The 26,578-nt window shown below is 39.8% G+C and overlaps 2 long non-coding RNA genes across 3 annotated transcripts in view; both read right to left on the minus strand.

The window, feature by feature from the left end:
* The window catches only part of LOC138756293 (uncharacterized), a 61,441-nt gene extending 53,677 nt beyond the window's left edge, over positions 1–7,764 (minus strand). Inside the window, exon 1 of the long non-coding RNA XR_011352957.1 lies at positions 7,680–7,764. This is a non-coding gene — a long non-coding RNA (uncharacterized lncRNA). The remainder of the gene's footprint in view (positions 1–7,679) is intronic.
* An 11,862-nt stretch (positions 7,765–19,626) lies between these two features.
* LOC138756294 (uncharacterized) overlaps positions 19,627–26,578 on the minus strand; it is a 43,997-nt gene continuing 37,045 nt past the window's right edge. Inside the window, exon 3 of one of the 2 annotated variants that reach the window (XR_011352960.1) lies at positions 19,627–19,697. This is a non-coding gene — a long non-coding RNA (uncharacterized lncRNA). The remainder of the gene's footprint in view (positions 19,698–26,578) is intronic. The other variant, XR_011352958.1, reaches the window with a different exon arrangement.

Raw genomic sequence — 26,578 nt, forward strand, 5'->3', positions numbered from 1 at the left:
TAATACAGTTTATCCTTCCTATCAGTGTTAGTGGTAGCTCTTTCCAATGCTCTAAATCGTCCTGTAATTTTTTCATTAGTGGATTGTAATTGAGTTTATATAATTGGCCTAGATTTTTGTTTATTTGCACACCTAGGTATCTTATTGCCTGCGTTTGCCATCTGAATGGGGATTCCTCCTTAAATTTTGAGAAATCCGCGTTATTCATAGGCATTGCTTCACTTTTATTTACGTTTATCTTGTATCCCGACACTTCTCCATATTCCTTCAATTTCTTATATAGTTCTTTTATTGATAGTTCTGGTTCTGTTAAGTACACTATCACATCATCCGCAAACAGACTGATTTTATATTCCCTGTCTTTTATTTTTATTCCTTTTGTATTATTATCTCTTCTTATCGATTCTGCTAGTGGTTCTATAGCTAGCGCAAACAATAATGGTGATAGTGGGCATCCCTGCCGCGTTGACCTGCTTAAGTTAAATTGCTTTGATACATGTCCATTTACTGTCACTTTCGCTAACGGTCCCTTATATAATGCTTTAATCCAATTAATATACTTCTCCGGTAAACTGAATTTTTGCAATACTTTGAACAAGTAATTCCATTCTACTCTGTCGAAGGCCTTCTCTGCGTCTAAAGCAACTGCTACTGCCGGTGCTTTATTTCCTTCTACTGCATGAATTAAGTTAATAAATTTACAAATATTGTCTGTTGTGCGTCTTTTTTTGATAAATCCAGTTTGGTCTAAATTTACCATTTTCGGTACCTGTTCTGCTAATCTGTTCGCTAATAGTTTAGCTATTATCTTATAATCTGTGTTTAGCAAAGATATTGGTCTATATGACGCTGGTGAGAGTGGATCTTTCCCTTGTTTTAGTATCACTGTAATTATTGCTGTTTTACATGAATCTGGTAAGTTTTGTGTCTCATCAATCTGGTTGATTACATCCAGGAGGGGCGGTATTATTAGGTCTTTAAATGTTTTGTAGAATTCTATTGGGAGTCCATCCTCTCCTGGTGTCTTATTATTTGGTAAATTTTTTATTATCTCTTGTATTTCTACTGTTCCAAATGGTTCTGTTAATTTATTTTGTTCCTCTATTTGTAGTTTTGGTAGTTCAATTTTAGTCAAAAATTCATCTATTTTCCCTTCTTTCCCTTCGTTTTCGGTTCGGTATAATTGTTCATAGAATTCTCTGAAGTTTTCCTTAATTTCTTTTGGATTATATGTAATTTGTTTGTCTTTTTTCCTTGTTGCCAATACCATTTTCTTAGTTTGCTCTGTCTTAAGCTGCCATGCTAGGATTTTGTGTGTTTTTTCCCCTAGTTCATAATATTTCTGTTTTGTCTTCATTATATTCTTCTCCACCTTATATGTTTGTAATGTTTCATATTTTATTTTTTTATCCGCCAATTCTCTTCTTTTGGTTGTATCTTCCTTTATTGCTAATTTTTTTTCTATGTTTATTATTTCCCTTTCCAACTGCTCTGTTTCCTGATTATAGTCCTTCTTCATCTTGGTTGCATAACTTATTATTTGCCCTCTAATGAATGCTTTCATTGCGTCCCATAGTATAAACTTATCTTCCACTGATTCCGTATTTACTTCAAAGTACATTTTTAATTGTTTTTCAATAAATTCTCTAAAATCCTGTCTTTTAAGTAGCATGGGGTTTAATCTCCATCTATACATTCTTGGAGGGATGTCTTCTAGCTCTATTGCCAATAACAGGGGTGAGTGGTCCGATAATAGTCTAGCTTTATATTCCGTTTTCCTAACTCTCCCTTGTATGTGGGCTGATAACAGGAATAGGTCTATCCTTGAGTATGTTTTATGTCTAGTCGAGTAGTATGAGTATTCCTTTTCTTTTGGGTTTTGTTTCCTCCATATGTCCACAAGTTTCATTTCTTGCATTGATTTAATTATAAATTTGGTTACTTTGTTCTTCCTGTTAATTTTTTTCCCCGTTTTATCCATATTTGGATCCAAATTCAGATTGAAATCCCCTCCTATTAGTATGTTCCCTTGCGTATTAGCTACCTTCAAAAAGATATCTTGCATAAACTTTTGATCTTCTTCGTTAGGTGAATATATATTAAGTAGATTCCAAAGCTCTGAATATATCTGACATTTTATCATAACATATCTCCCTGCTGGATCTATTATTTCCTCTTCTATTTTAAATGGCACATTTTTGCTAATTAATATAGCCACTCCTCTTGCTTTTGAATTATACGATGCTGCTGTTACATGTCCTACCCAATCTCTCTTTAATTTCTTGTGCTCCAATTCAGTTAAATGTGTTTCTTGGACAAATGCTATATCTATTTTTTCCTTTTTCAGTAAATTTAGTAGTTTCTTCCTTTTAATTTGGTTATGTATTCCATTAATATTTAGAGTCATATAGTTCAGCGTAGCCATTTTATATTTTGTTTATCTTCTCTTTCCGTTTTTCCATCATTACCTTTCCTCCTTTTCCATTTCTGTTTTCTTATTTTCAACTCTTTACCAGACAACATTCCTACAACATCCAACATTTTCCTTATTCTCCTATTTCTATCTTCTTTATCCCCAATCTCCCCTTCCCCTCCTGAGTTGCCCTTTATCCCTTGTCGGACAACCACATCTCCCCTCTCCATTTGGATTTGCGAATCCACTCGCAAGCGTCAACTGATTTTGCAGTGACCGCTCTTTTCCCCCCACCCAGCCCCCCCCAGAAAAGATTTCATTTTTTATATGTCACAAAGGTCACTCTTTTAGTTCCCTCCTTATTCTCTCTATTCCATTACCTTCCCTTATTAATTCTTGTCTATACTTTCTATGTTTTCCTCTAATTACAGATACTTTCACATATGCCCATTGTCTCTATTCACTCTTATACCTCTTTACCCGCATACATATCAATCGTGGTCATTTTTACCCTCCTTACCCGTCTTCATCCCTCAGTCTATTTTTGTCTTTACCCACATACATATCAATCGTGATAATTTTTGCTCTCATTACCCGTCTTCATCCCTCAGTCTATTTTTGTAATTGTTCTGCAAATTTTCGTGCTTCTTCTGGATCTGAGAATAGTCTGTTTTGTTGTCTGTCCTGGAATAAATATTTTCAATACCGCAGGATGCTTCAGTGTAAATTTATATCCTTTCTTCCGTAAAATCGCTTTTGCTGCATTGAACTCTTTTCTCTTCTTTAGGAGTTCAAAGCTTATATCTGGATAAATGAAGATTTTTTGCCCTTTATACTCCAGTGGTTTGTTGCCCTCTCTTACTTTTTCCATTGTCTTCTCCAGTACCTTTTCTCTTGTAGTATATCTTAGGAATTTTACTACAATAGATCTTGGTTTTTGTTGTGGTTGTGGTTTAGGGGCCAATGCTCTATGTGCCCTTTCTATTTCCATTTCTTGCTGTAGTTCTGGACATCCTAGGGCCTTAGGGATCCATTCTTTTATAAACTCCCTCATATTCTTGCCTTCTACATCTTCCTTAAGGCCCACTATCTTTATGTTATTTCTTCTGTTATAATTTTCCATTATATCTATTTTTTGGGCTAGTAATTCTTGTGTCTCTTTAGTTTTTTTATTAGATTCCTCCAATTTCTTTTTTAAGTCTTCTACCTCCATTTCTGCTGCTATTGCCCGTTCTTCCATCTTGTCCATTTTTTTCCCCATTTCTGTTAAGGTCATATCCATTTTATTTATTTTCTTTTCTGTGTTGTTTATTCTTCTTCTTAAATCATTGAATTCCTGTGTTTGCCATTCTTTAAATGACTCCATGTATCCTCTAACAAGAGCAAGTACCTCCTTTACCTTGCCTATCTTTTCTTCTTCTATTTCCCTGTACTCTTCCTCTTCCTCTTCTTCTTCCTCTAGGTTGACCATCTGTTGTTTCTTTGCTGCCCTTTCCTCCTCTTCTTTCTTGTTTCTATTGTCTTCTGTGGTCTCTTCTTGCTGCAGGTGTTCTGCAGCTGTCGTTGCCGGCTGTGGAGATCGACTCCCCAGCTGGTCCCCCCTCCCGTCGGTGTGTTTTTTTGTATGCGCATCGCGCATGCGCGACTCCTCGCGCATGCGCGGTTGCGCACTTTTACTCGGCTCTGTGAGCCATTGTTGTAGTTCTCTTTCTACCGACCTGAGGTAGTGGGGTCTTCTCTCCACAGCGGGCCTCTTCGGACAGGTAAGGCCTTCACCTTTTTCCTCCATTGTCTTCTCTTCCTCTCTTCTTTCCGTTGATTTTGATTTTTCTCCTTTTGTCTCCATCTTCTTTCCACCTTTATATTCACTTTTCTTTAACTTGTATTTCTGTGCCTTTGTATTTTCTCTTGTTTTTCCCGACTTTTCTGGAGAGGGCTGGAGTTCACCGTCCGGCCACTACTCCATCACGTGACTCCTCCAAACCCCTTGTGGTTCATGCAAGAGGAGAGGACTGGCTGTCTAATGTTTCACTTGGAATATGAGAAACAAAAAGAAACTCTGTGATGACCTAAAAGAAAGAGGTTATCATCTGGAGAACCCTAAGGGGGTAAGTTTCTTCAGCAAGACACTGAAATGGCTGATGGAAGTAAATCTGTTGTGGGTGTCCTGGAACTACAACCTCTGAAAACCAACAAGAACTTTTCTGAGTGGTAACCATTTACCTTTCAAGCTCCAAAAGCCTGGAGAACTTTATAAATGTTAAATTCTGTGCACAGTATAAGAATTGCCTGCAACTAGTGAACTTGGAGGAATGAGAAGTGAGATTGGATTGTGAATCAAAGAATATTTCTGAACTTGCACACACATTACATACACGTGCGCTTAGAATTAGAAGGGAGTTAAGTTAGGTTAGTTAAATCAATAGTGATAAGTTAAAGTGTGATTCTGTTTTCATGTTTAAAGATAATTAAAAGCAACTTTTGTTTAAGTAACCATTTGTCTTGGTGAATGTCTATTGCTGCTGCGTTTTGGGGTCCTCTGGGCTCGTAACAGTACCTATTATGAAAACAAGTCAAATACTGATGTAGCAGCAAATATATTTTGGGTTTTTTTTTAATTTTATTAGAAAATATTCCAATTTAATTAAAACATGCTTCAACAGTCACTGAAAATAATGGCCCTGCCTGCCAACAAGTGGCTATAATTAATCATAATGTTTGTGTCTACCCATCTTTGGTTGACTCTGATAGAAGTGTCAGTGTAGAAAAGGGGCTTGAATTTGCACAGCTCCTTTCACAAGATGAAGCACTTTGCAACCAATGATGCACTTTTGAAATATGGTCACTTTTATAATGTAGGAAATATGTTATCCAGTTCACTCTTCCCACAAAATACATTGTAACAATGGCTCAACTGATTTAGTGATGTTGATCAAGGGGAAAAGCACGTCAGCAAAGATGTTAGTCAAAACACAGAAATGCTGGAGGATCTCAACAGGTGTCCTTAGGCAGGACAATGTTTCAGGCCTGAGGCCTTCTTCGATAAAAAGCAGACAGGCATCTGAATTACAAGGATGGGGAGAGGGAAGCAATGATGTTAGGAATGTTTTGCTCCTCTTCAAAGGAGTATTTTTTTCAGGTTATCAATTTAGCATCCTAGCTGTAAGTGAGCATCTCCAGTAACACTCATCGAGATGCCTGTCCTCTAGTTCTGGAGTGGGACCCATGAGTTTATGATGCATGGACACGAGTTCCCCCCACGGAGCCATAGATGTCAATTTTACTTGTCACAAGTCAACAAATGCATCCGATCAAGGTAGTCTGGAAGGACTAAGCAAATGGCAGTTCCAACCTCCTGTTTAATTTGATTGTTTCAGAATATTTTGATACAGACTCAAAGCTCTCAATTCTAAAAACAGATACATTAATGATACTAATTAAAAAGGAAGAAATAACTGACAAGTTCCAACACTGGGTGTTGTGGCAACCCTTCACAGCTCCCCCTCGGGGAGCCTCACAAAATAAAGGATGAACACGACGATCCAGCAGGCTGCACGAGGCCCACAGCGCTGCCCTCCAATTGGCCACAACTAAAGGAGCCTAACTGGCCTATCGGAAAGTGGATCATAAACATACCAATCAGTGCTGAGATGGTTTTGACCATGCCCCTCATCTTAAGAATAAAAGCAGGGCTGTGAGCCCAATAAAGCTCAGTGTTAACTACACTCATCTGGGTTCGTGTCATTCTCTCTGGGAACAGCAGGTTCTTTCTGAGCTAACCTGCATACAGCTATAACTTCTCCTGTGCTATAGGGTTTGCAGAATCATAGCTTGTAGCAGCTAGCTACAGTGTGACAATTTTAATTAACTATAGATTCAGTGGCTTTTTTTTAAAATGAGTTGCCAGCATTTATTGCCCATTCTTAAAGTTGCAGGACAGGATATAGTGGGTTGTCTTCTTGAAGCACTGTGCTCCTCTTAGTGAGAGCACTTCCACAGACTGTAGGATAAGAAGCCTTAGAATTTAGATCCAACAATTCTGAAGTAAGGTCAATATATTTTCAAATCAAAGCATGTGACTTGGAGGGGAACTGGCAGGTGTCAATGTTGCTGTGAACAGGCTGCCCTGTTCTTTATTAGTCCTGGTTGCAAGATTGGGAGTTGCTGTCATGGAAACCTTGCTGATTTTCTGCAATATTTTATAGGTAGTACACACCACATCCATGTGGTGCACTGATATGGAAGTAGTGAACCCTTTGAAGGATGAATGGGGTGCTAATCATGCAGGTTAACTTATTGTGGATCATGTTGAGCTTCTTTAGAGGTATGAGGGCTGCATTCAACAAATATATTATGAATTACTTTGTGAAATATTTACCATTGGTCACCTACCATTATACCTTTAATCCAAGTTCACAATGTAGGTCAGTCAGCTTATTCTGTACTTGGTGCAAGTTTCGCCAACAAACTATACAGATAGCTAACATTAGACCGAGTAACTACTATCCAGAAAGAGGAACGAGGCTGGAGTAAAGTTCACTTTTATACTTCAAATCCTTGTTTTGGACAATTGTACAGAAATCTGTCTTTTTAACTGTAAATTGCAACACAAATAAGCTGCAAAACTTCTTCTTTGTTCCTCTTCGCAATCTTTAAATCTAGGACCATAATTTCAGACTTAATCGGTATTTGCTGACATTTTTAAATGTCATAGTCATTTTATTGAATAAAATTTGTCCTTTGTCATTGTACTGTAGAACCTATACTGACTGGTTGCAAACTCGAGGGCCCAGGGGCACAGAAGGCAGTAGAAGTGGCAAACTTTGCCAAGTCCATCATGCACAGCAACATCCTGTCCAGTGAAGACACTTATGTGAGATCCTGCCTCAAAAAGTCAGCCAGTGTCAACCTCTTCCGGTAGAAGGTACAGAAGCCTGAGATCCAGCATCCCTTGGTTCAATAACATTTTTTTTTCCAGTTGGGCTCATGAACTTTCTCATATTGTCCTAATCCTAACCATAAACTTCTCCAGGACCACCCAAGATCTTTGTCTACATTATTGAAATGTCACATTATTTCTTATAAAATCTATAACTGTGAATATTTATTATCTACCCTATTATATTTATTATTTCTCCTTCTGTCTTGGCATATTTCAGTAATTTAATTTATACTACTGAAGTTAGTGTAAGAACTGTGTGGATCACCAAGTAAGAATTCTGATGCATCTGTACATTGTACTATGTATATGACAATAAACTCATACCATCATCAACTCCCACCAGAGGTAGTGCTGGGGTGTGTTAGCTCGTATTGCAGAGAAGTGTCCACATTCCAATCAGTTTTGTATAATTGGTTCTCAAATAAAGGAAAAGGTAAAGGTTCCATTATTGTCATGTAATAGAAATTTAGAATGTAACATATATGAAATTCTTTGGCCTTTGTCTACCATAAGGCAGACAGAGAGTCACCACTTTGTCCAACGCCCCTCACAGAAACCTACAGCACCAGGTATTCCTAGGTGGTCTCCCCTCCAAGTACTGACCAGGATTGCTTAGTTTCTGAGATCAGACAATAGCATACATTAACTACTTCAACTGCAAATAAACATGTGAAACCAAAGCATGATCCAATGGATCCAGATGGTGCAATTTAAGACTGTGGCTGAACTATATCTAAATTACTTCTGGCATCTCAATACTTCTCATCTGAACACTACATTCAAGAATCCACTGGCTTTGCATGCCGTAAGGAGTTAACTTATTGCTTTCCCTTCAGTGAATTTCTAACTAAACCTCAACAATATAAGAAAATTGGCACAAGTGGCATCAATATTCTGCTTCAACATCATCTGGCACTTCAGCCAAATTCAATGTCTTTCTGGCATTCTGTTCACTTTTCCTGTAAGAATGTCTCTGCATGAGACTGGGGGAGGGGAGGTGCTCTTTCTCTGCTTGCCATTAGAGGGCAGTGCTACTGATGTCTGCAGAAAAGGAGGAGAGAGACCAGAATCAAGATGACTTGCATTGTTGTCTTGTGATCCTATTTATTCCACCAGTAGTTTCTCTGTATGAATCTGTTCAAGTATCTGTTCATATTGGTTTTCTCGATAAGTGAAAACTTTTTTTTTATTCATTGTGCAATCATTCTTACGTCAATAAGTCTACAGGAGTTAAAATCGACTTGTAGTTCAGATTTCAGATTTATAAAAAAATAATAAAAATGAATAAAAGAACATGGACTTTCCCCCCACCCCACCCCCCCAATTATAAAAAAAAACCAATCAAAAGAAAAATCTTACAAGAAAAACCTAATTTCAAAGAGGATCGTATGCTGGCATAATATAACAGCCGTACAAGAACTGAGAAATAACAATCAGAATAAGATACAGTCAGACCCAAAATATCAGCACTTCACAGTACAGCTGAAGCAGAAGGAAATTCTTCCAGAAATCTCTCAGCAACCTTAGGGAACTTCAGCCATTTCGTAGACTTATCCAGCAAAGTGATTCGCAATCGAGCCGGGAAAAGCAACGATGGTTTAAAACTGCCTTTGCAGAGTGGGGACATAACTTCTTTGGACTGAGTACATTCCTTCATGATCTCCACAAGGTAATCATCAATGATCCGAATATTCTGTCCATTATGCTGCAACATCCCTCTATGCCAGGATTCCCGTATAAGTTGGTCTTTAATCTGAAACCGATGTAGACAGTCAATAATTGACCGAGACTTGCCACCAGGAGTTGGTTTAGGAATTAGCGATCTATGCGCTCTGTGAACTTCTGGTACTGTAGGCAGCAAGTCTTGACCAAACACCTCGCGGAGAAACTCAGCAAAGAATTTGGTCATGTGGCCAGATTCAGTTTCTTCTTTTAATCTGACAATTCTTAAATTGTTTCTTTTGCTCCGACCCTCCAAATCCGCGACTTTCTTCAGTAAAATAACATTATATCTGCTTATCATCTTGTTCCAAGTCTTGATGTTGGGCTTCCAGAATTCAGCTGAAGGGACAGAAGCTGCTTCTAAACCTGGTGGTGTGAATTTGTAGCACCAATACCTCTTTCCTGATGCTAGCAATGAGGACAGAGTGTGTACTGAATAATGTGGATTCTCCAATGGCAGCATTCCCTGTACATGTTCTTGATTGTCAATAACTTAAATTTGCTACCGTCTCCACCTCTAATCTCCCATGGCTCACTGGATTGTGCACCTCTGCTTTTCCCTTCCTGAAGTTAACAAACAGCTCCTTGGTTTTGGTGACATTGAGTGTGAGGTTGTTGTTGGTGCACCATTCAGCCAGGTTTTCATTCTCCCTCCTGTATGCCGACTCATCTCAGGATTGCAGCCCATTTCACATGCTAATGAGGTTAGAACTAAGAGGATAATGCAGCTTAACATAAGGCTAAAGATATGGTACAGGAGGGAAGGCTTCAGATTTCTAGATCACTGGGTTTTCTTCCAGAGAAGGTGAGATCTGTACGAGCCAAATGGTTTGCGTCTGAACTGGAAAAGGTTTCTAATATCTTTGCAGGATGATTTGCTACTGCTGTTCTGGGGAGGGAGGGGGGGGGGGTTTAAATTAGCTTGGCAGAGTGATAGGAACCAGAAGGAGAAGGCAGAGAATAGAGCAGATGGTGGAAAGGTCGATGCAATGTAGTGAGTTTGTGAGGAAGGAGAGGGAGGGGAAGGACCATAAATGTAGTCAGTTGGAGAGTTCAAAATGTGTTTATTTCACTTCATGAAGTATTAAGAATAAAGGATATGAATTCAGAGCATGGATAACTACGTGGAATTACGATGTGGCATTACAGAGGACAGGCTTGGCAGATACAAATACCAAGGTTTAGGTATTTTAAAAATGATACGTGGTGGGGGGGGGAAGTAAAAGAGGGATGAGTAACATTACTATACAAGGAGAGTATCACAGTTGCAGAAAGGGAGGATGTTGTGGAGGAATTGTCTACTGAGTCAGTATGGGTGGAAGTCAGAAAAAGGAAGAGTGCAATCGCTGCATTGGGAGTAGTTTATAGGCCCCCCAAATACCCCTCAGGACACTGAGGATCAGATGAATGGGCAGATTTTGGAATGGTGCAGAAATTACAGGGTTGTTGTTTTGGGAGACTTCTCAAATATTGGCTGGAACCTCCTGACTGCATGAGGGATAGATGGTGCAGAATTTGTCAGGCGTGTCCAAGACGAATTCTCAACAGTAAGTGGACCAGCTGATTAGAGAAGAGGCCATACTGGATAACCAACTGGTGACAAACCTCGTGGTTGGAGAGCATTTAGGTGAAAGTGACCACAGCTTCCTAACCTTTTATGGACAAGGATAGGAGAAGACCAAATGGTAAAGTGTTTATTTGGGGAAGGGATAATTATGATGGGGTGAGGCAGGAACTGGGGAGAGTAAATTGTGAAGAAATGTCTATGGGGGAAAGCACAGAAGTAATGTGGAAGATATTTAGAGACCACTTGCACAGGGGCCTAGATGGGTTTGTCCCACTGAGATAGGGAAAAGATGGTAGGATAAGGGAACCATGGTTGACAAAAGAGATGAGACAGCGAGCTACGAGTAAGAAGGAAGCATACAAAAGGATCAGGAAACAACTAACAGGAAAGGCTTATGAGAATTATATGGTAGCCAAGAAAGAACTTAAGAGAGGACTTAGGAGAACTAGAAGAGAGTGCGAGAAGGCCTTGGCAAGTAGGATTAAGGAAAACCCTAAGGTTTTCTATGCATCCGTGAAGAGTAGAAGAATGATAAAAGTGAGGGTAGGTTGCTTAAGGATAAAGGAGGTAACATGTGCTTGGAAGCAAAGGAGGTAGGGGAGGTTCTGTATGAATACTTTGGTTCAGTGTTCACCAGAGGAGCCTTGGTCAATGTGGTCAGTATGGAACAAGCATAGGTGCTGGACCATGTTGAGGTTAAGGAGGAGGAAGTGCTAGATATTCTTAAAACATTAGCATTGATAAGTTCCTGGGTCCCAAGGCTACTACAGGAAGAAAGAGAAGAGATTGCTGGGGCTTTGACAATGATCTATGTATCCTCCTTGGCCACAGGTGAGGTACCAGTGAATTGGAGAATGGAAAATATGGCCTCCATGTTTAAAAAAATTAATAGGGAGAATCTTGGGAATTATCAACCAGTGAGTCTTACATCAGTGGTGAGCAAACTATTAGTGGATTCTTCGGGACAGAACTTACAAGCATTTAGAGAAGTCTAGTCTTCTCAGGAAGAGTCAGTATGGCTTTGTGAAGGGTAACTCATGCTTCATGAGCCTAATTGAGTTTTTTGAGGAAGTAACAAAAGAAATCAATGAAAGTAGGGCAGTAGATATGGTGTCTATGGATGTTTGTAAGGCGTTTGTCAAGGTCCCTCATGATAGACTTATTCAAAAAGTCATGAGGCATGGAACCTTGGCTGAGTGGATACAGAATTCACTTGTCTGCAGAAAACAAAGGTTAGCAGTCGATGGAATGTATTTTGCTTGGAGTTCAGTGACTAATGGAGTTCCACAAGGATCTGTTCTCAGACCCTGTTCGATGTGTCTTTCAGAGTTTTAGAACATGGTGCTTTTGTACACCATGATTATAAGATAAAACATCTTGAATAGAAATTTAAAAGGATTGGAGAAAAGCCAAGGACTATTTATTTCTAAAGAAGGTAGAAAATGTTGGATCTACTGAGCTGATGAACTTTCAGCAGTGCTGAGGAGAAGACATGAACCTGAAACATTAATTTTGTTTCTCTCTGTACAAATACAATACTACATGCCACTCTGACTATTTTCAGTCTTTCTCAATTTATTTCAGATTTTCAGAATCTGTAGCATTTTATTTTTCAACTAGATAACTTCTGTTGAATAGCATAGCATCATAACAAGGTGTGGAAAGGCTTTCTTCTAGCTGAAAGAAATATCCAACACTGAGTAAAAATTCACCCAAACACTAAGGTGATGTATGAATCTGGTTACCATTAAAGCCATAATGCTGACTGGCAAAGGGTAAAAACTTTTGGGAGCAAGAATGTTTTGCTGGTTTACGGACGACTTTGGCACTCTTCCTGTACACCAAAGAGTGAGCAGTATTGATTCTCTGAACAAACTATGAAAAACAATGGGAGACAGTTAAACAACTAAAGTAGCAAGAGATTAAGCCAGCAATAAGTTAGCAATTGTATCGTTGAGTGGCACTGTGTCAACCAAGGTGGCAGCTCGGGTATTGAAAATCCTGTAGCAAGAAGCTAGTCAGAAGAGGCAAACAAATTAAGGGGCATGAAGAATAATAATAATTACTTGTATTGCAGGATCTAGTGTAATTTAGCCAAATTTACTAATGATACAAAATTAGTCAGGAAAGCAAGTTATGGAGAGGATCCAAGGAGCCTGCAAAGGGATATAAATAAAGGATCAACTGGGTGTATGTACATTGTGAGAAAACTGGGAGTATAATGTGGTTGTCCACTTTGGTAGGAAGTTCAGAAAATCAAAATATCAGTAAAACACACAGAGAGCACAAACTGCTCTATCCAAGTGCTCTTATGCTCTTATCTATGATTAACAGAAAGTTTGAAGAGCAACTAATTCGGAAGCAAATGGAATCTAAACCTTATTGCAAGAGGGATGGAGTACATTGATAGTAAGGAAGTTTTATCATGACTGTTCAAGACATAAGTGAGTCCACATCTGGAGTTTTGATCTCCTCATTTAAGGAGTGCTATAGGTAGAATGGAGATTATTCAAAACAGATTCATCAGATTTGATTCTTGATACACACAGGTTAAGTCCAAATAAGAAACTGAGAGACTGGACAAGATAAGAGTTGAAAGAATGTTTCCTCTTGTAGGGAAATCCAGAACAAGGGAGCCTTCATGGCCCATTTAAGATGGAGAAGGGAAGTCATTTATTTTCTTAAGGGTTGTGAATCTTTGGCATTCCCCATCACTTGGAGCTCTGATGGGTGAGTCATTTGGTAAAATTAAGACTGAAAGAGGCAAAAGTTTTGACCATAGGAAAGAGAGAGTTATGAGGAACAGACAGGAAAGTAGCACTGAAGCCAAAATTAGATCACCCAGGATATTATTGAATGGCAGGATAGATGCACCTACGACTGTTCCTAGTGTTTGACACCTTTCAGAGACCAAAGGATCTGAAAGTTAATGCTAGTCAGTTCACATTGGCAAGTCACAGTCAAAGGGCCCAGGTATTCCAGGGGGTTGCTAGTGAACCCCGAGTGAAACTTTAGTGGCGACTGATCATTAATCACTGCTTCGACAAGTTTCCAGCATTGAAGGATTTGGGCATATCATTGGAAAGAAGGAAAAGCTTGAAAGTTCCTGTTGAATCAAATCCAATGGGAACATGGAAAAGAATTAATAATATCTCTAGCTTGGTAGAGATCAAGATCAAGAACCCTCTGAGTTCATGAACCTCCCCACAGATTGACCACAGCTGGCACATCTGTATGGTATTGAAGAAATGCCACGCCGTGAGAGATGCTCGCATGGAAGATTCTCAGACCAAGGCGCAATTATCTTTTCAAGTAGATGTAAAAGATCTCATTGTATATTTTACATTTCAAAAAAGAGGAAGGGAATTCTTGCCTTTGTTTTGGCCAAATATATCCCTCATAATGTAAACTCCTCACTCAGATAAAAGATTATTTGTGCTGATTGCATAGATATTGGGTGTTTCTTAATCCACCTCTTTCATAGTTCTTATCTGTCAAACACTCTATAACATCCTTCATCTAAGGTTGACTTTCATTTATTTTTGATTCAATATCCTTAACAGTATAAAAATCAATTAAAAAATAACTACAGATGCTGAAAATCTGAAATAAAAAAAAACAAATGCTGGAAAGGAGAACGTCTGTGGAAAGAGAAACCGTTTAGCAAAGGGTTGTGAGCCGAAAGCATTAACTGTTTCTTTTTCCACATTCTGTATGTGACCTGCTGAATGTTTCCAGCATTTCTGTTTTTACATCCTTCTAAGTATTCTGTTGTCACCAAGCGTAATATAGGAGAGCCCCAAGGCAGCAGTGGGTGATATTTGAAGAGCTGAACAGAAAAGTGCTCACAAGCTGTTCCAGGCTCCGTTACTTTATGGCTGGAGCATTATTTGGAAGTCATTAGATTAAATAATATTGAATAATTGAATTATAGAGGCAGGTGGGAACACTGTCAGTGAAGCAATTTCTCTCTGTGCCTCAACAGTGCCATTTATCAATAGTCTGCAGCGACTGGGAGCAGTTATTATTTCTGCAGCCGAGTCAGTCAGTGTTGAGTTACTTAATGATTGGCAGCTTCAAATTAATATCTGAAAATAAAAAACAATACCAATCGCTATTGACTTAATGCATGCACTCACTAAATCAGCCTGTGGTGAGTAATTCAGCGCAGTCTGAAGCACTTATCATTCAATACCACTGAGAATTTCCAATGTTCTAGTGCAAGATTAATGGGGAGCCTGGGTAAATGTGCCACCAGTCCACCTGACTTTCTTCCATCAAGGTGGTGGTGATCAGAATTTCCGAATAAATTCTTTCCAAATGTGTTTTCTGAGACATATTTTTTAGTTTTTTTTTAAATATTTAAAATAGACATACAAAATGTTAACAGGCCCTTCTGGCCCATGAGCCTGAGCACCCCGCCCGCAATACACCAATTAACCTACAATGCCCGTACATATTTGGAGGGTGGGAGGAAACCGGAACACATGGAGGAAACCCACAATTGAGGGGATAACATAAAAGCTCATAACAACAGTGCCAGATTCAAATTCAAGTTGTTGCCGCTGTATTAGCATTGTGCTAACTGCTACATTAATCACTGTGTTAACCGTGATTCCCACGTTGGCCAGGAATGCTAAACTGACAGATGATAACGGCTGTTAGAATCCGTTGAAGTGGGCAGAAACTGAGACAGGCATTGAAACTCTCCAGGTTTGGCTGAGAGCTTCTAATAATTTATGAAAATTAGCAGCTTTCTGTGAATATTTCCATAAATTCATAGTTACCTGGAGACACATTTGCAGACCACTCTAACATCAGTTTCAAATTGGTGTCTGCTTTGCCTATATCTGGAGGAACGTTGCACTGTCCGAGCAAAGGATGAGGCTGTGACCAAGTGCTCTCAGGAAGATCAACTTCTTGGAAAAGATTTGTGGCTAACACCGTTGTAGAAGGTGGCACGTTTAGCATAGCAGTTAGTGCAATGCTATTACAACACCAGTGACCTAGGTTACAATCTATCGCTGCCTATAAGAAGTTTGTATGTTCTCTCTGTGTCTCCATGGGTTTCCTCCCATGTTTCCAAAACATACAGGGATTGCAGAGTTAATTGGTATATTTGAGGGGCATGGGCTCATAGGCCAGAACGGCCTGTTGCTGTGCTGCACATCTAAAAAAAAGTAAAGAGGGAGGTCCACACTGTCAGAATATTGCTGAATATTGTGTTTGTCTGCTCTGTCAGATGGAGATTCCCAAGGGTAAGTTTCAAAGAAGAGAAGAGTTTCCTCTTGTGCATTGGCTATTAGTTATCCATATTCAACAAGACAATGAAAATGATTTGATCATGAACATCTTGTTGCTTTTGGGTGCTTACTGCATGCAATGTTTTACATTATGACTGAGACCAAAACTTCAATCATCTTTAAGTGGCTGCAAAGCACGTTATGGAAATAATGTTTTTGTCCTCCACAACTCTCCTTCTAACAATGCAAAGAGTTAGGCTCCAAATTCTATGAGATAGCAGGCAAGAGGATCTGAGGCATCAATATGTGATAATCTAAAACTTGATTTTGCATAATTCATCCACCTTTAGGTTCTGATAATGGTTTGTTGAAGCTCCCATAAGCTTTTGATCCTGTGACTCAAAAACCATAGGCAGCCTTCAGTCTTCCAAATTGTTCTCATGCCTCGAGTTTCCTTGCATTCTGTGAACTGAATCTTCATTAAGACTAACTGACCCACCTCATCCTCCTCTGTGTGAAAATTTCTGGAATCTGAGATGGTGGTGGAAAGGAGGAGGTATGTTCTTTCAAACACTACACATTTGCTTTGATTGGTGTATGCCAATGAGGAAGCTGAGGATCCAGTTAAAAGGGACAGAGTCCCAAATCTTTTAGCTGAGTCATGAGTTTTGCTGATAAGATGGTGTTCAACACTAAGCTATAGTTAATGAACAACAGTCTGGCATAGGTGTTAGTGGTTTAGGTGATTCAATGCAATGTGGAAGGCCAACGAGATGGCATCTGCCATTGATAGGTGAACTGAAGTGGATCCAGGTCTTTCCTGAGATAGGAATCGATTTGCTCACCAACCTCTCACAACATTTCATCACAGCAGATGTCGATGCCACCAGTCAATAATCATTGAGTTATGTCGCTTTGGTCTTCCTAGGCACTGGAAGGATGGATGCCCTTTTTGAAGCAGGTTGGGACTACTAGCTGCTGTGGTGAGAGTTTGACTCAAGGCAATTCGTTAGCACAGGTTTTAGGGACCAGGCCAGTGACATTCTGAAAACTCAGCTTCCTGCAATATGTGGGGAATGGGATCGCCCTGATAGTTGGCATAGATTCAATCTATGTTGATAAGATAAGATTTTTGATCAATTTGTCGCCGCACCTGACCAACCTGGCGTGTGTGACCTGCTGAGATTCTCCAACACTTTTGTGTCTTGCACTCCGATCACAGCATCTGCAGACTTTGCTTTTTAACTGTACCCAGGTGGGGGTCAATATGCCTGGATACTATTCAATTCAATTCTTTAACTGAAATCGTCAATTTCAGATATTCCCTTTTTATAAATGCATAACAACTTGCATTAGTGTAGTACCTTTCATGCAGTAAAAGCATCTTAAGTGACCTTGTCAGAACAATTATCAACAAAATTTGACATTGTTAACTTCCGCAGGCTGAAAACATCTTTGCCTGTAGAATTTTTTTCTTTTCTTTGATGGGAGCTGAAGAAGCCAAATTGATTTCTAATTTATAATGGATATTAAATTACTACAAAATGAAATATATGATCTTACCAATATGGCATTTAAAGGGGTCATAATCTATTGGTAATTTATTAGAAGAAATAGACTCCAATGAATTTGTTCTTAATCTATCCACTCACCTTCTTTACATGACTCTTTGAGGTAATTAAGAATGCCACTGTTGGGGTGATGGTCTTTTTAACCAGATCAGACCATTGCACTGAGGTACTAACACATACATACAGCACAATATCCCTACAATGGAACAAATGTTCAAGAGCCTGTCACTCTTTTAAAGAGTGTTTTTGTAGTACCCACTTACTTATAGGGCAATGTACAGTGGAGAAATCTAGAGAAGCATGATAACAATTGCTCCATCAATAGAAAAAAAAATGACAGGATCCTGAGAGAACGATAAAGCATTTGAAACCTGTGCTAAATTCATTCTAAATTTAACCGTAGCTTGAAGTAAACCAAAATTACAAACAAATTTTCACAGATGAGACCACAACAAGCACCTGAGATTAAGCAAACATATCAATTTCAAAATTACAAGTATTAATGAGGGTTTCATTTCTTGACGAGCCAAGGAATTCTGTTAGGCATCTACTTTTACAATTAGTGTAGTAGTCTCGAGATGAACTTCACTGCCTCTGCTTTTTAAAATGGAGGGGAAGGAAGAAGTCAAATTGTTTTTCAATTCATTTTGCAAATTAAATTGTTTCAAGGACAAATGTTTGTATCTTGTAATATGACATTTAAAGAAGGAACAAGCTCCACTGACAGATTTACTCTGACAAATGAACTCTGAGCTTTTTTCAATCCAATAAAAAAATCTGGAATTAGACATAATTTTGAAGCTGAGTATAATCAGCTTCTATTCAATATTTTAAGACTAGAATCAGCCAATGTAATCACTGCATTGTTTGCTACTGGACAGAGAATTAGATGCACTTCTAAATTCCCTTCAGTTTATTACTTCGCTTATTAAAAAAAATTGAAAAGCATGCTTTTTTTCCTGAGGCCAGGAATCAATAAAAAAAACATTTGCTTCAATTGCTTGCATGTTCATTATTCAATAATAATGATTCATTTAGAATCATATATTTTGAATGCAATCCAGTTTACAGCGTGCAGAATCTGTGAGTGGATTTTGGATAACTGAATGGGATTTTTCCCAGGAGAAAATAGTTCCTTTAAAAAACTGAAATCGCTAGTCATCGATCATCCCAAAGTATGATTGGAATACCAAACCAAAAAAAAATCTTAAACTATTTATTTTTATTTTTTAGTCTGGGAAAATTAATGAATGCTTTGCACTTTTCACAAAGGCATATGATGAATGAACTGTACAGTATCTGTTGGTGCCCCTACAGCCCATTCACCACCACTAGTCCTCCACTGGGTTCGGCACCTGGAATTCGGCACTAAATGACACATTGGGGACACAGTCATCAGGACACTGCAGCTATTCAAACCATTTTAAGATGATGGCTTGCTACAGTTCCAGCTCAGTTAAGGAAGAGCAATTGATTCTGACTTCGCTTATAGTGCCCAGATCTTAAAAGTGTTTAAAATTGTATATATTTATTTTTTGGAAAACAAAATACATATTGAGCATATATCATTAAAGGAGAAACTGGAATACCATAATCAAATTTTATGAAGTTCCTATTATGTAACTAAAGATCAATGGAACTTTTGTAATTGTGTGGAAGAGTGACACACCTGGAAATTAAAATTTAGTCTTTTTAATTTTGGCTCATTGGACTAGTAAAATGCTCAGTTACACTTTATTTATCAAGATTGATCATTTCCAGTGAGTATTATGGACAAAACAGTCCAAAAAGAGTTGAATTATAAGTGGAGCCATTTCTGCAAGTCTGGTGATAGAATAGGGTTTGTTCATTGCAACTTCCACTTTTTACGTGTGCGCGCGTGCGTGTTAACAGAGCGGAGAGCGCGATACCATGACAGCACCAGTGATTGGGACAAGGGTTCGAATCCTGCGCTCTCTGTTTGTACATTCTCCTCAGGTCATCATGGGTTTCTTCCCGGGTGCTCGGGTTTCCTCCCACCATTCAAAACATACCAGAGGTTGTAGGTTGGGTGTAATTGGGCTCGTGGGCCAAAATGGCCTGTATGACTAAAAAAATAATATTTCAATAAGAATAGTTTCACAGTGAGAATCATTGCTTCGGAAATAGGTTTTATTTTGTTTAGTGATCATCTTCACAAAGCTTTGCGATTTGCCCTGGGTGCCATTAACTTCTTCCAAAGTTTCTCATCAGCTAGGAGCTAACAATTTTAAACAAAAAGAAAATCAGGCCCTTGGCTTAACAAAAAAAACCAAAACGGTAGACAGTCAAAACACTCAACCATAAACTTTACCTGCGTTCCTTTTAATCCCTGTTGCAGCCAAGAAATGGGGATGCAATTAAAAGCATCCATTATGCATGAAGCATTTTTAAATTTTTATTTGCAAATCTAAATCTCCACTTTATTACAAATCCATTTAGTGCGTGTATCGAGGGAGGAGTGCCCCTAATTACCCCGCGTTGCACATATAAAGATTAAACTATGTCAATCCCATTTGCGACTAATAGCGTTTAAAGGGCCGAGGCAGACTGAGATTTGTAGAGATATTAACATTCTTAGATAATATTACAGAGGGAACCACCAGTCCAGAGCGAGCGTGTCCCGGGGAAATAACTCGCTCCATTGCCCAGGTTACCAGCTGGTGTAGCAAGGCGCTGACCTTTGTGTCATTGCTGGGCTTTGTCTGCGGGCCAGACTCGCAGATGTCGCCCCAATTCACCGGAGAATGAATTTGAAACAGAGGTAAGACTTCCCGGCAAGATTGCCCGGTGGTTGTAAAGACTTCAAATGAAGTGAGATTCTCCGCCGCGCTGTTGTGGATTAAGGTTTTGAATCAAGACCATCTTGTCGCCGGAGAGGGTCTGGAACAATGATTGGGGCAGGGGTTGCGGAACGTGCCTCTGCCCTGCATGAACACATTGAACTGTGATTTGGGCTTGGATTATTGATCAAAAGGTCGCTTAAAAAAAAACTTGTTCAGAAATTAAGGGATGGGATTCCGATCTGCCCTTAAAAGCATAAACATTCAAGACAAGGTAACACTTGTCTTAGTAGTCATTAGGATATTTATCTTTTCAAATATATTGTTATTCTTGAAGATCAAGTTTTGTTTCATAATTTAACTTTGCTACTACCAGTAACCACAAAGACAAGACTGAGGAAATTATAGGCTTTAATATACAGAAGAACTTTGTTGGCCTGGATCCAGGTATAGGAATGGTAGGAAGGGGGAGGCTGCTCGACCTTTATGGCCCAGGACCATGAGGGAGGAGTCATAGGGTATGAGTCATCCGTGGGCAGCTCCGTCTATCCAGTAGTCAATCATGACTATATACTGACGTTGGTTCATGACTACTCTGACGCAAGAGTGAGTCAGAAGACGAAACAATCCTAAAATGTCATGTCAGAGTGAACACAATAACGACCTGGCCACTGCAAGTCGAGTTGTCAATTCACATTGAATTTACCCTAGAGGTTTCATAACATGCCCTACCCTCCTGTGGAATTAAACAAGAAAGCCTGCAGACACTGGGGTCCCGTGCAATACACAAAAGTGCTGGAGAAACTCAGCAGGTCACGCAGCATCCATAGGGAGTATGACAAAGGGTCCAGGCCCAAAATATTGGTAATCTTTCCAGTGGATGCTGCGTGACCTGCTGAGTTTCTCCAGCTGTTTTGGGCATTCCAGTTGACCCCAGCGTCTTCAGACCTTGATTTTTAAAAAAGTATTTTATTTATTCAACATAATGTCAAGAATGAAGAATATTATACCATAGGAACATAATAAAATGTTAACAAATATATGCCAAAACTATATATGAAAACTAAAATACTAAAATCTAAAAACTAACTGCTACAAAAGGCCTTAATAACCCACCCTCCCCCCTAAACTAATCTAAGCCCAAAACTAAAATAATTGATATTTCATTATAAGATGATTGCAAGTAATTAATTCAGATTGCATCAGTTGACATGCAGAGACCTCAAAACCATCATAAAATTGTTATACTTTTTCGGGAAAACTTTACTGATCTCTTTTGATATTCGTTTCTACATCTATAAAACATAGACCTTGAATTATCAAGGAAATTCAGGTTTCCATGTTGGCAATAGGTATCAACCATGCATTTTGCTTTAAAATGCAGATATTGTGTGTGAACTGCAGACCAATCACATTTGTCTGTGGATTTGCAATAAATGTAATGCCCCAGCCTGTGATATGATTGTGGTAACTTTGGGGTAGAAATGGTATAAGGACAGGATGCCAGTAGAGTTACTGTCATTACCAGTTTATTCACAAGTTATGATAGAATCCAGAAGTTTTTGAATCTGTGAAAGATTTTTTTAAAATACCAAAAGTATGATTTTGTCAAACAATGAAAATAACTGAAACCCATAATGAACAAAAAAAATTAATGCTATTGAAACTAATATGTTCCTTTTCTATTTCTTTCTTTCTCTCTCTCCAACTAATCAGCAGCTAAAGAGGTTTTAAATGCCTCTAACTGGGGCCCTTGCACTTAATGTACTTGCCTGCCTCAAGGCAATATCCTGACTCTGCTGAAAGGATGACACATCTGACCTTGATCGTTTTGTGATCACTGTCCTCCAGTGGTTTTTTAACTCTAAACTCTCTGCTCACCTCATCAACACCCATCCAGTACAGCTGATCCCCCAGTGGGCTCATCAACAAGCTGCTTTTAAAAAGTCATCTCATACATAGGCTTTTACAAATTCTCTCTTGAGGTACAGTCCCAACTTGGATTTCTGAATCGACTTGCATGTTAAAATCCCCATGACTACCATAATATTGCCCTTTTTGCTGTTGTAATTTGTTGTCCACATCCCAGCTAATGTTTGAATGTGAGCAAAAATCTGCCAAGTGTCTTTTTACCCTTCCCATTTCTTAACTCAACCCACAATGATTCTATATCTTCTGATCCTATGTCATCTCTTTCAAATGATTTAATGTTGTTCCTTCCCAACAGAGTCACACCACCCCCTCTGCCTACCTTTCTATCCTTGTTGTCAGAAATAAAACTTCTCACACATGAGTCTCTTTAAAACTGATGACACGACAAGCTTTATTTACAAGTCTGCAGAGTTGGACTCAACTGGTTTCTCACCAGTTAAGCCCCGATACATACAGTGCATTGATTTTTATACCTTTATTATTTGCCCTTCCCCTTCTTATTAATACTGTTTTAATTGGTTAGTATTACAAAAACATTCTAAGTATAACTGCATTATTAATTATCACGTTCGTTACGTACGCTGTGAACTCTACATTCACTGAATTCTGTTTCTCACACTTCTTATCAATCCTTTGTCTCCTGCATGTCTCTCACTATGACCATGAAAAGATAGGTTTAAAAAAAACATATTCAGCAGCTCCTTCTGTCCTTGACTGCTAGTAAACTCTCTGTCCATTCTGGCTTCCCTGTTTATGATTAATCATCACATTTTAACTTAAGTCTTTTTAACCTAAATTCTCTATATCACACTTGTGATACACTGTGTATCCTTGGATATTAAACTCCCAATGATATCCATCCTTTAGCCATGGCTACAATATCATACCTGCCAATTTGTAGCTGTGCTACAAGGTCATCCACTTTATCTCTTAAGCTGCGTGTATTTAAATACAAAATCTTTATGTATTAATTTTGACTCTGTGTCCCCGTTGCATTGCAACTCACCCCTCTGGCTGCAATTTTGCCCTATCTGCCTGACCTTCCCCACAAACTCTCAACTTGTGCAAGAAATGCCTCTCCCTTTGCCTCTTCACATTGGTTCCTACCCCAACAGCATTAGCAAACCTTCCTGCCATGATACTGGCAACCCCTGAGTTCACGTACCTCCCATCCCACTTGTACAGTTCACCAATTCCCCAGAAAACATTCCAATGATCCAAGAATTTGAAACTTTGCCCCATACCATCTTTTCAGCTATATATTTGTCTGCACTATCTTCCAGTTCCGATCTTCCCTTGCTTGTGACACTGGGCATAATCCAGAGATTACCACCTTGAAGGTCCTGCTCTTCAGCCTCTGTCCTAACACCCTAAACTTACTTTGCAGGAACTTTACCCCACTCCTCCTTATGTGGAGTACATATTGTACTATGATCTCTCGCTGCTCATGCTCCCCCTTAAGAATATTCTGCAACCCCTCAGTGACATCTTGGACTCGATCACCTGGGAGGCAACACACTATCCTGCAGTCTCTTTTGCGGCCGCAAAACCTCCTATCTATCAAGGCCCTTATGTATCTCTCTACTTGTCTTCATCCTTCACTTCTGAGGCTCATGGCTATTGGTCTGGCTGCTGCTGCTTGGCCCATATAGTCATCCCCCCTCAGCAGTATCCAAAAGGGTATACTTGTTGCTGAGGCAAATGGCCTCAGGGGTACTTTGATCTATTCCCTTGCCCTCTCCTGACTGTCACCCAGATACCTTCCTCCTGCCTCCTAGATGTGATTGCATCCCTGTAACTCTGGTCTATCATTCCTTGTCACATTGGGAATAGGATTAGGTTCAGTGGGTTCACAGAAAGACTGAGTGTGGACACAAGTGTTACAATTGCATGCCACTTTAATTTACACACAGGGAACAAACAGGGGAAAACAATAAATGGTACTCAATTACTATTTCACTTAAGCCACAACATAGACATTCACCTCGGACCAAGGTTGGACTCTGACAATAGTGAACCTAAGCTAGACCTGCTCACACACTGGAGTATACACACTACTAACAAGGACTCTCATACACATCCTGTTCCAACGGAGGTGCAGCTCTCTGCAAGTATTGATCTATTGCAATACTACGGCTCAGCTTCAGTGTAGCGCACACCTTACCCGCGACACTTCCAGTCATGTCCACAGTAGTGACCTGGTGTGGAGCGATGTCCACAGTAGTGACCTGGTGTGGAGTGATGTCCACAGTAGTGACCTGGTGTGGAGTGATGTCCACAGTAGTGACCTGGTGTGGAGTGACATCCAGGGCTTGGATTATAAGGCAGAAAGAAAGAATGTGCTGTGCATTAGTGTTAGATACAGTGCTAATCTGTGATTCTAGCCAATAATGACCCTAGGTGATTTAAATTAGCCAACGGGTAGCCGGAGTCCAATCTTGGTTGCAGATGATGTGACTTCTGAATAAGTTTCAGACAGGGAGGACATGTGACCACCTGCAATAAACACATTCCAGACAGGCAGAGATGTCATGTTTCCTCCACACATAACATTCCACTCCTCAGAAGTCACATTACTCTTCATTCACTATGAGGGTAATCAATAACTCTGTGTACATGTTATAACTATAAAAAAGGAAAAAGAAATAACAAAAAATACGTAAAAAAAAGATAGGAATCAAATGGATCAATATATACTGTACATAAGTGCCTTCCATCTGCTGGAAAAGGCACATAATCAAATTCCATGACAATGCCTCACCAGTTCCCACCTGACCAACACCTTTACAGCACCAGTGATCAGTATCGGACCTAGGTTTGAATTCCGAACTATCTGTACGGAGTTTGTACATTCTCCCCGTGTTTGCATAGGTTTTCAACAGGGGCTCCGGTTTCCTCCCACCCTTCAAAAATGTACTGAGGTGTAGGTTAATGTGGTGTAAATTTGGTGGCACAGACTCATAGGGCCGAATTAGGTTGTTATAGTGCTGTATGTCTAAATTTAAATTTAAAAAAAACAGGGTCACTGTGTTACCGATGGAGCAGGGTGCTGTGGGAGGTGCTCCCCAGTGTCAGAGGGGAGGGTAGAGAAAGAAATTTGTCTGGTCACCAAATCATGTGCCTGGTTTCTCCAGTTTGGCTAACCATAACCCTAATGTGAACCCCGTTACCACCACAGACCAACGTCTGTAGCAGGCAGTGCAAGGTCATCCATCAGGTGCTATAGCCTTAGCTCATGGTTGGGTGCTCCTTATGCACAGTGCTCAGATTCCCATCACCGTGCTATCCCGTGGTAAGGCAGGGGCAGACTGGTAGACATACATCCAGGGTGTACCTGGGGCATCCTCTTTTTCTGGACTGTTGTCCGACCCCAGGATGTCATTCTCTTTAAACTGGTGCCACAAGTGCCTGTGTTGGATCCGTATAATGATAGCCAGGAAGAGTCAGGACTGAAAGTTAACCAATTTGTGATGTTAAATAAAAGCTCCAGAGATCCCCACCCCATGAGATATTTGTTTCTGTTAATGGGAGGCCTGTGGCGATGCTGTCATTGTCAAGTAAACAAAAGATAACAATGTTTTTCTCTAGTGGTTAATCTGTGACACTATTTATAAACTGTAACTTTAACCCCCTTTCACACTTGTATCCTAGTAAATCGACCTGGGATAGGAATGAGGGTTTGGCCTTTTACACTAGACCACTCCTAACTGGGACGGGACATTGAATACTTTCACACTTCCAATGGTTTATCCCCGGCGTTTGGTCTGTTCTACCTTAAATGGGAAGTGCCTGCAATGCAATTGCCCGTTTCACACTTGCCTGATCTCAACGCCAGCGTTTGTATACGCCGGGGATTGTACTAGGGTCGATGCCGGCAATCCTTGGCGTGAGATGACATCATCTGACACTGGCGTTGAGCAGATTTTGCTTTCACACGCCACTTTAAAGGCTGATTGGCATTAGGTTCCTGGGATCACTGGCAAGTGTGAAAGGGGCTATAGATAGGCGTTTCAGGGGAGACAGTCACCCCAAAGAGACAGGAGTCAGTTAACTGGGTGACTGTGAGGAAATGAAAGGGGTGGTGGTGGGAGAGACAGCACAGAGAACCCCTGTGACCATTCCCCTCATTAATATACATGAACTTGGGGACTGTTTTAGATACTGTTGGGGTGTCGACCTACCAGGGACAAGTCATGGTTTTCAGGTCTCTGGCATGGGAGCTGGCCCCTCGGCTCAGAAAAGAAGGAAAGAGGTGTGCTCTTGTACTTGGGGACTCACTGGTTAAGCAGATAGGAGGTTTGCTGGATGAGATTGGGGCTCCCAGTTGGTATGTTTCCTCCCAGGTGCCAGGGCCAGGGATGTCTCTGATCGAGTACACAGCAGGGGA

Source organism: Narcine bancroftii, chromosome 3 (assembly GCF_036971445.1).
Source record: "Narcine bancroftii isolate sNarBan1 chromosome 3, sNarBan1.hap1, whole genome shotgun sequence".
NCBI lineage: Eukaryota > Metazoa > Chordata > Chondrichthyes > Torpediniformes > Narcinidae > Narcine > Narcine bancroftii.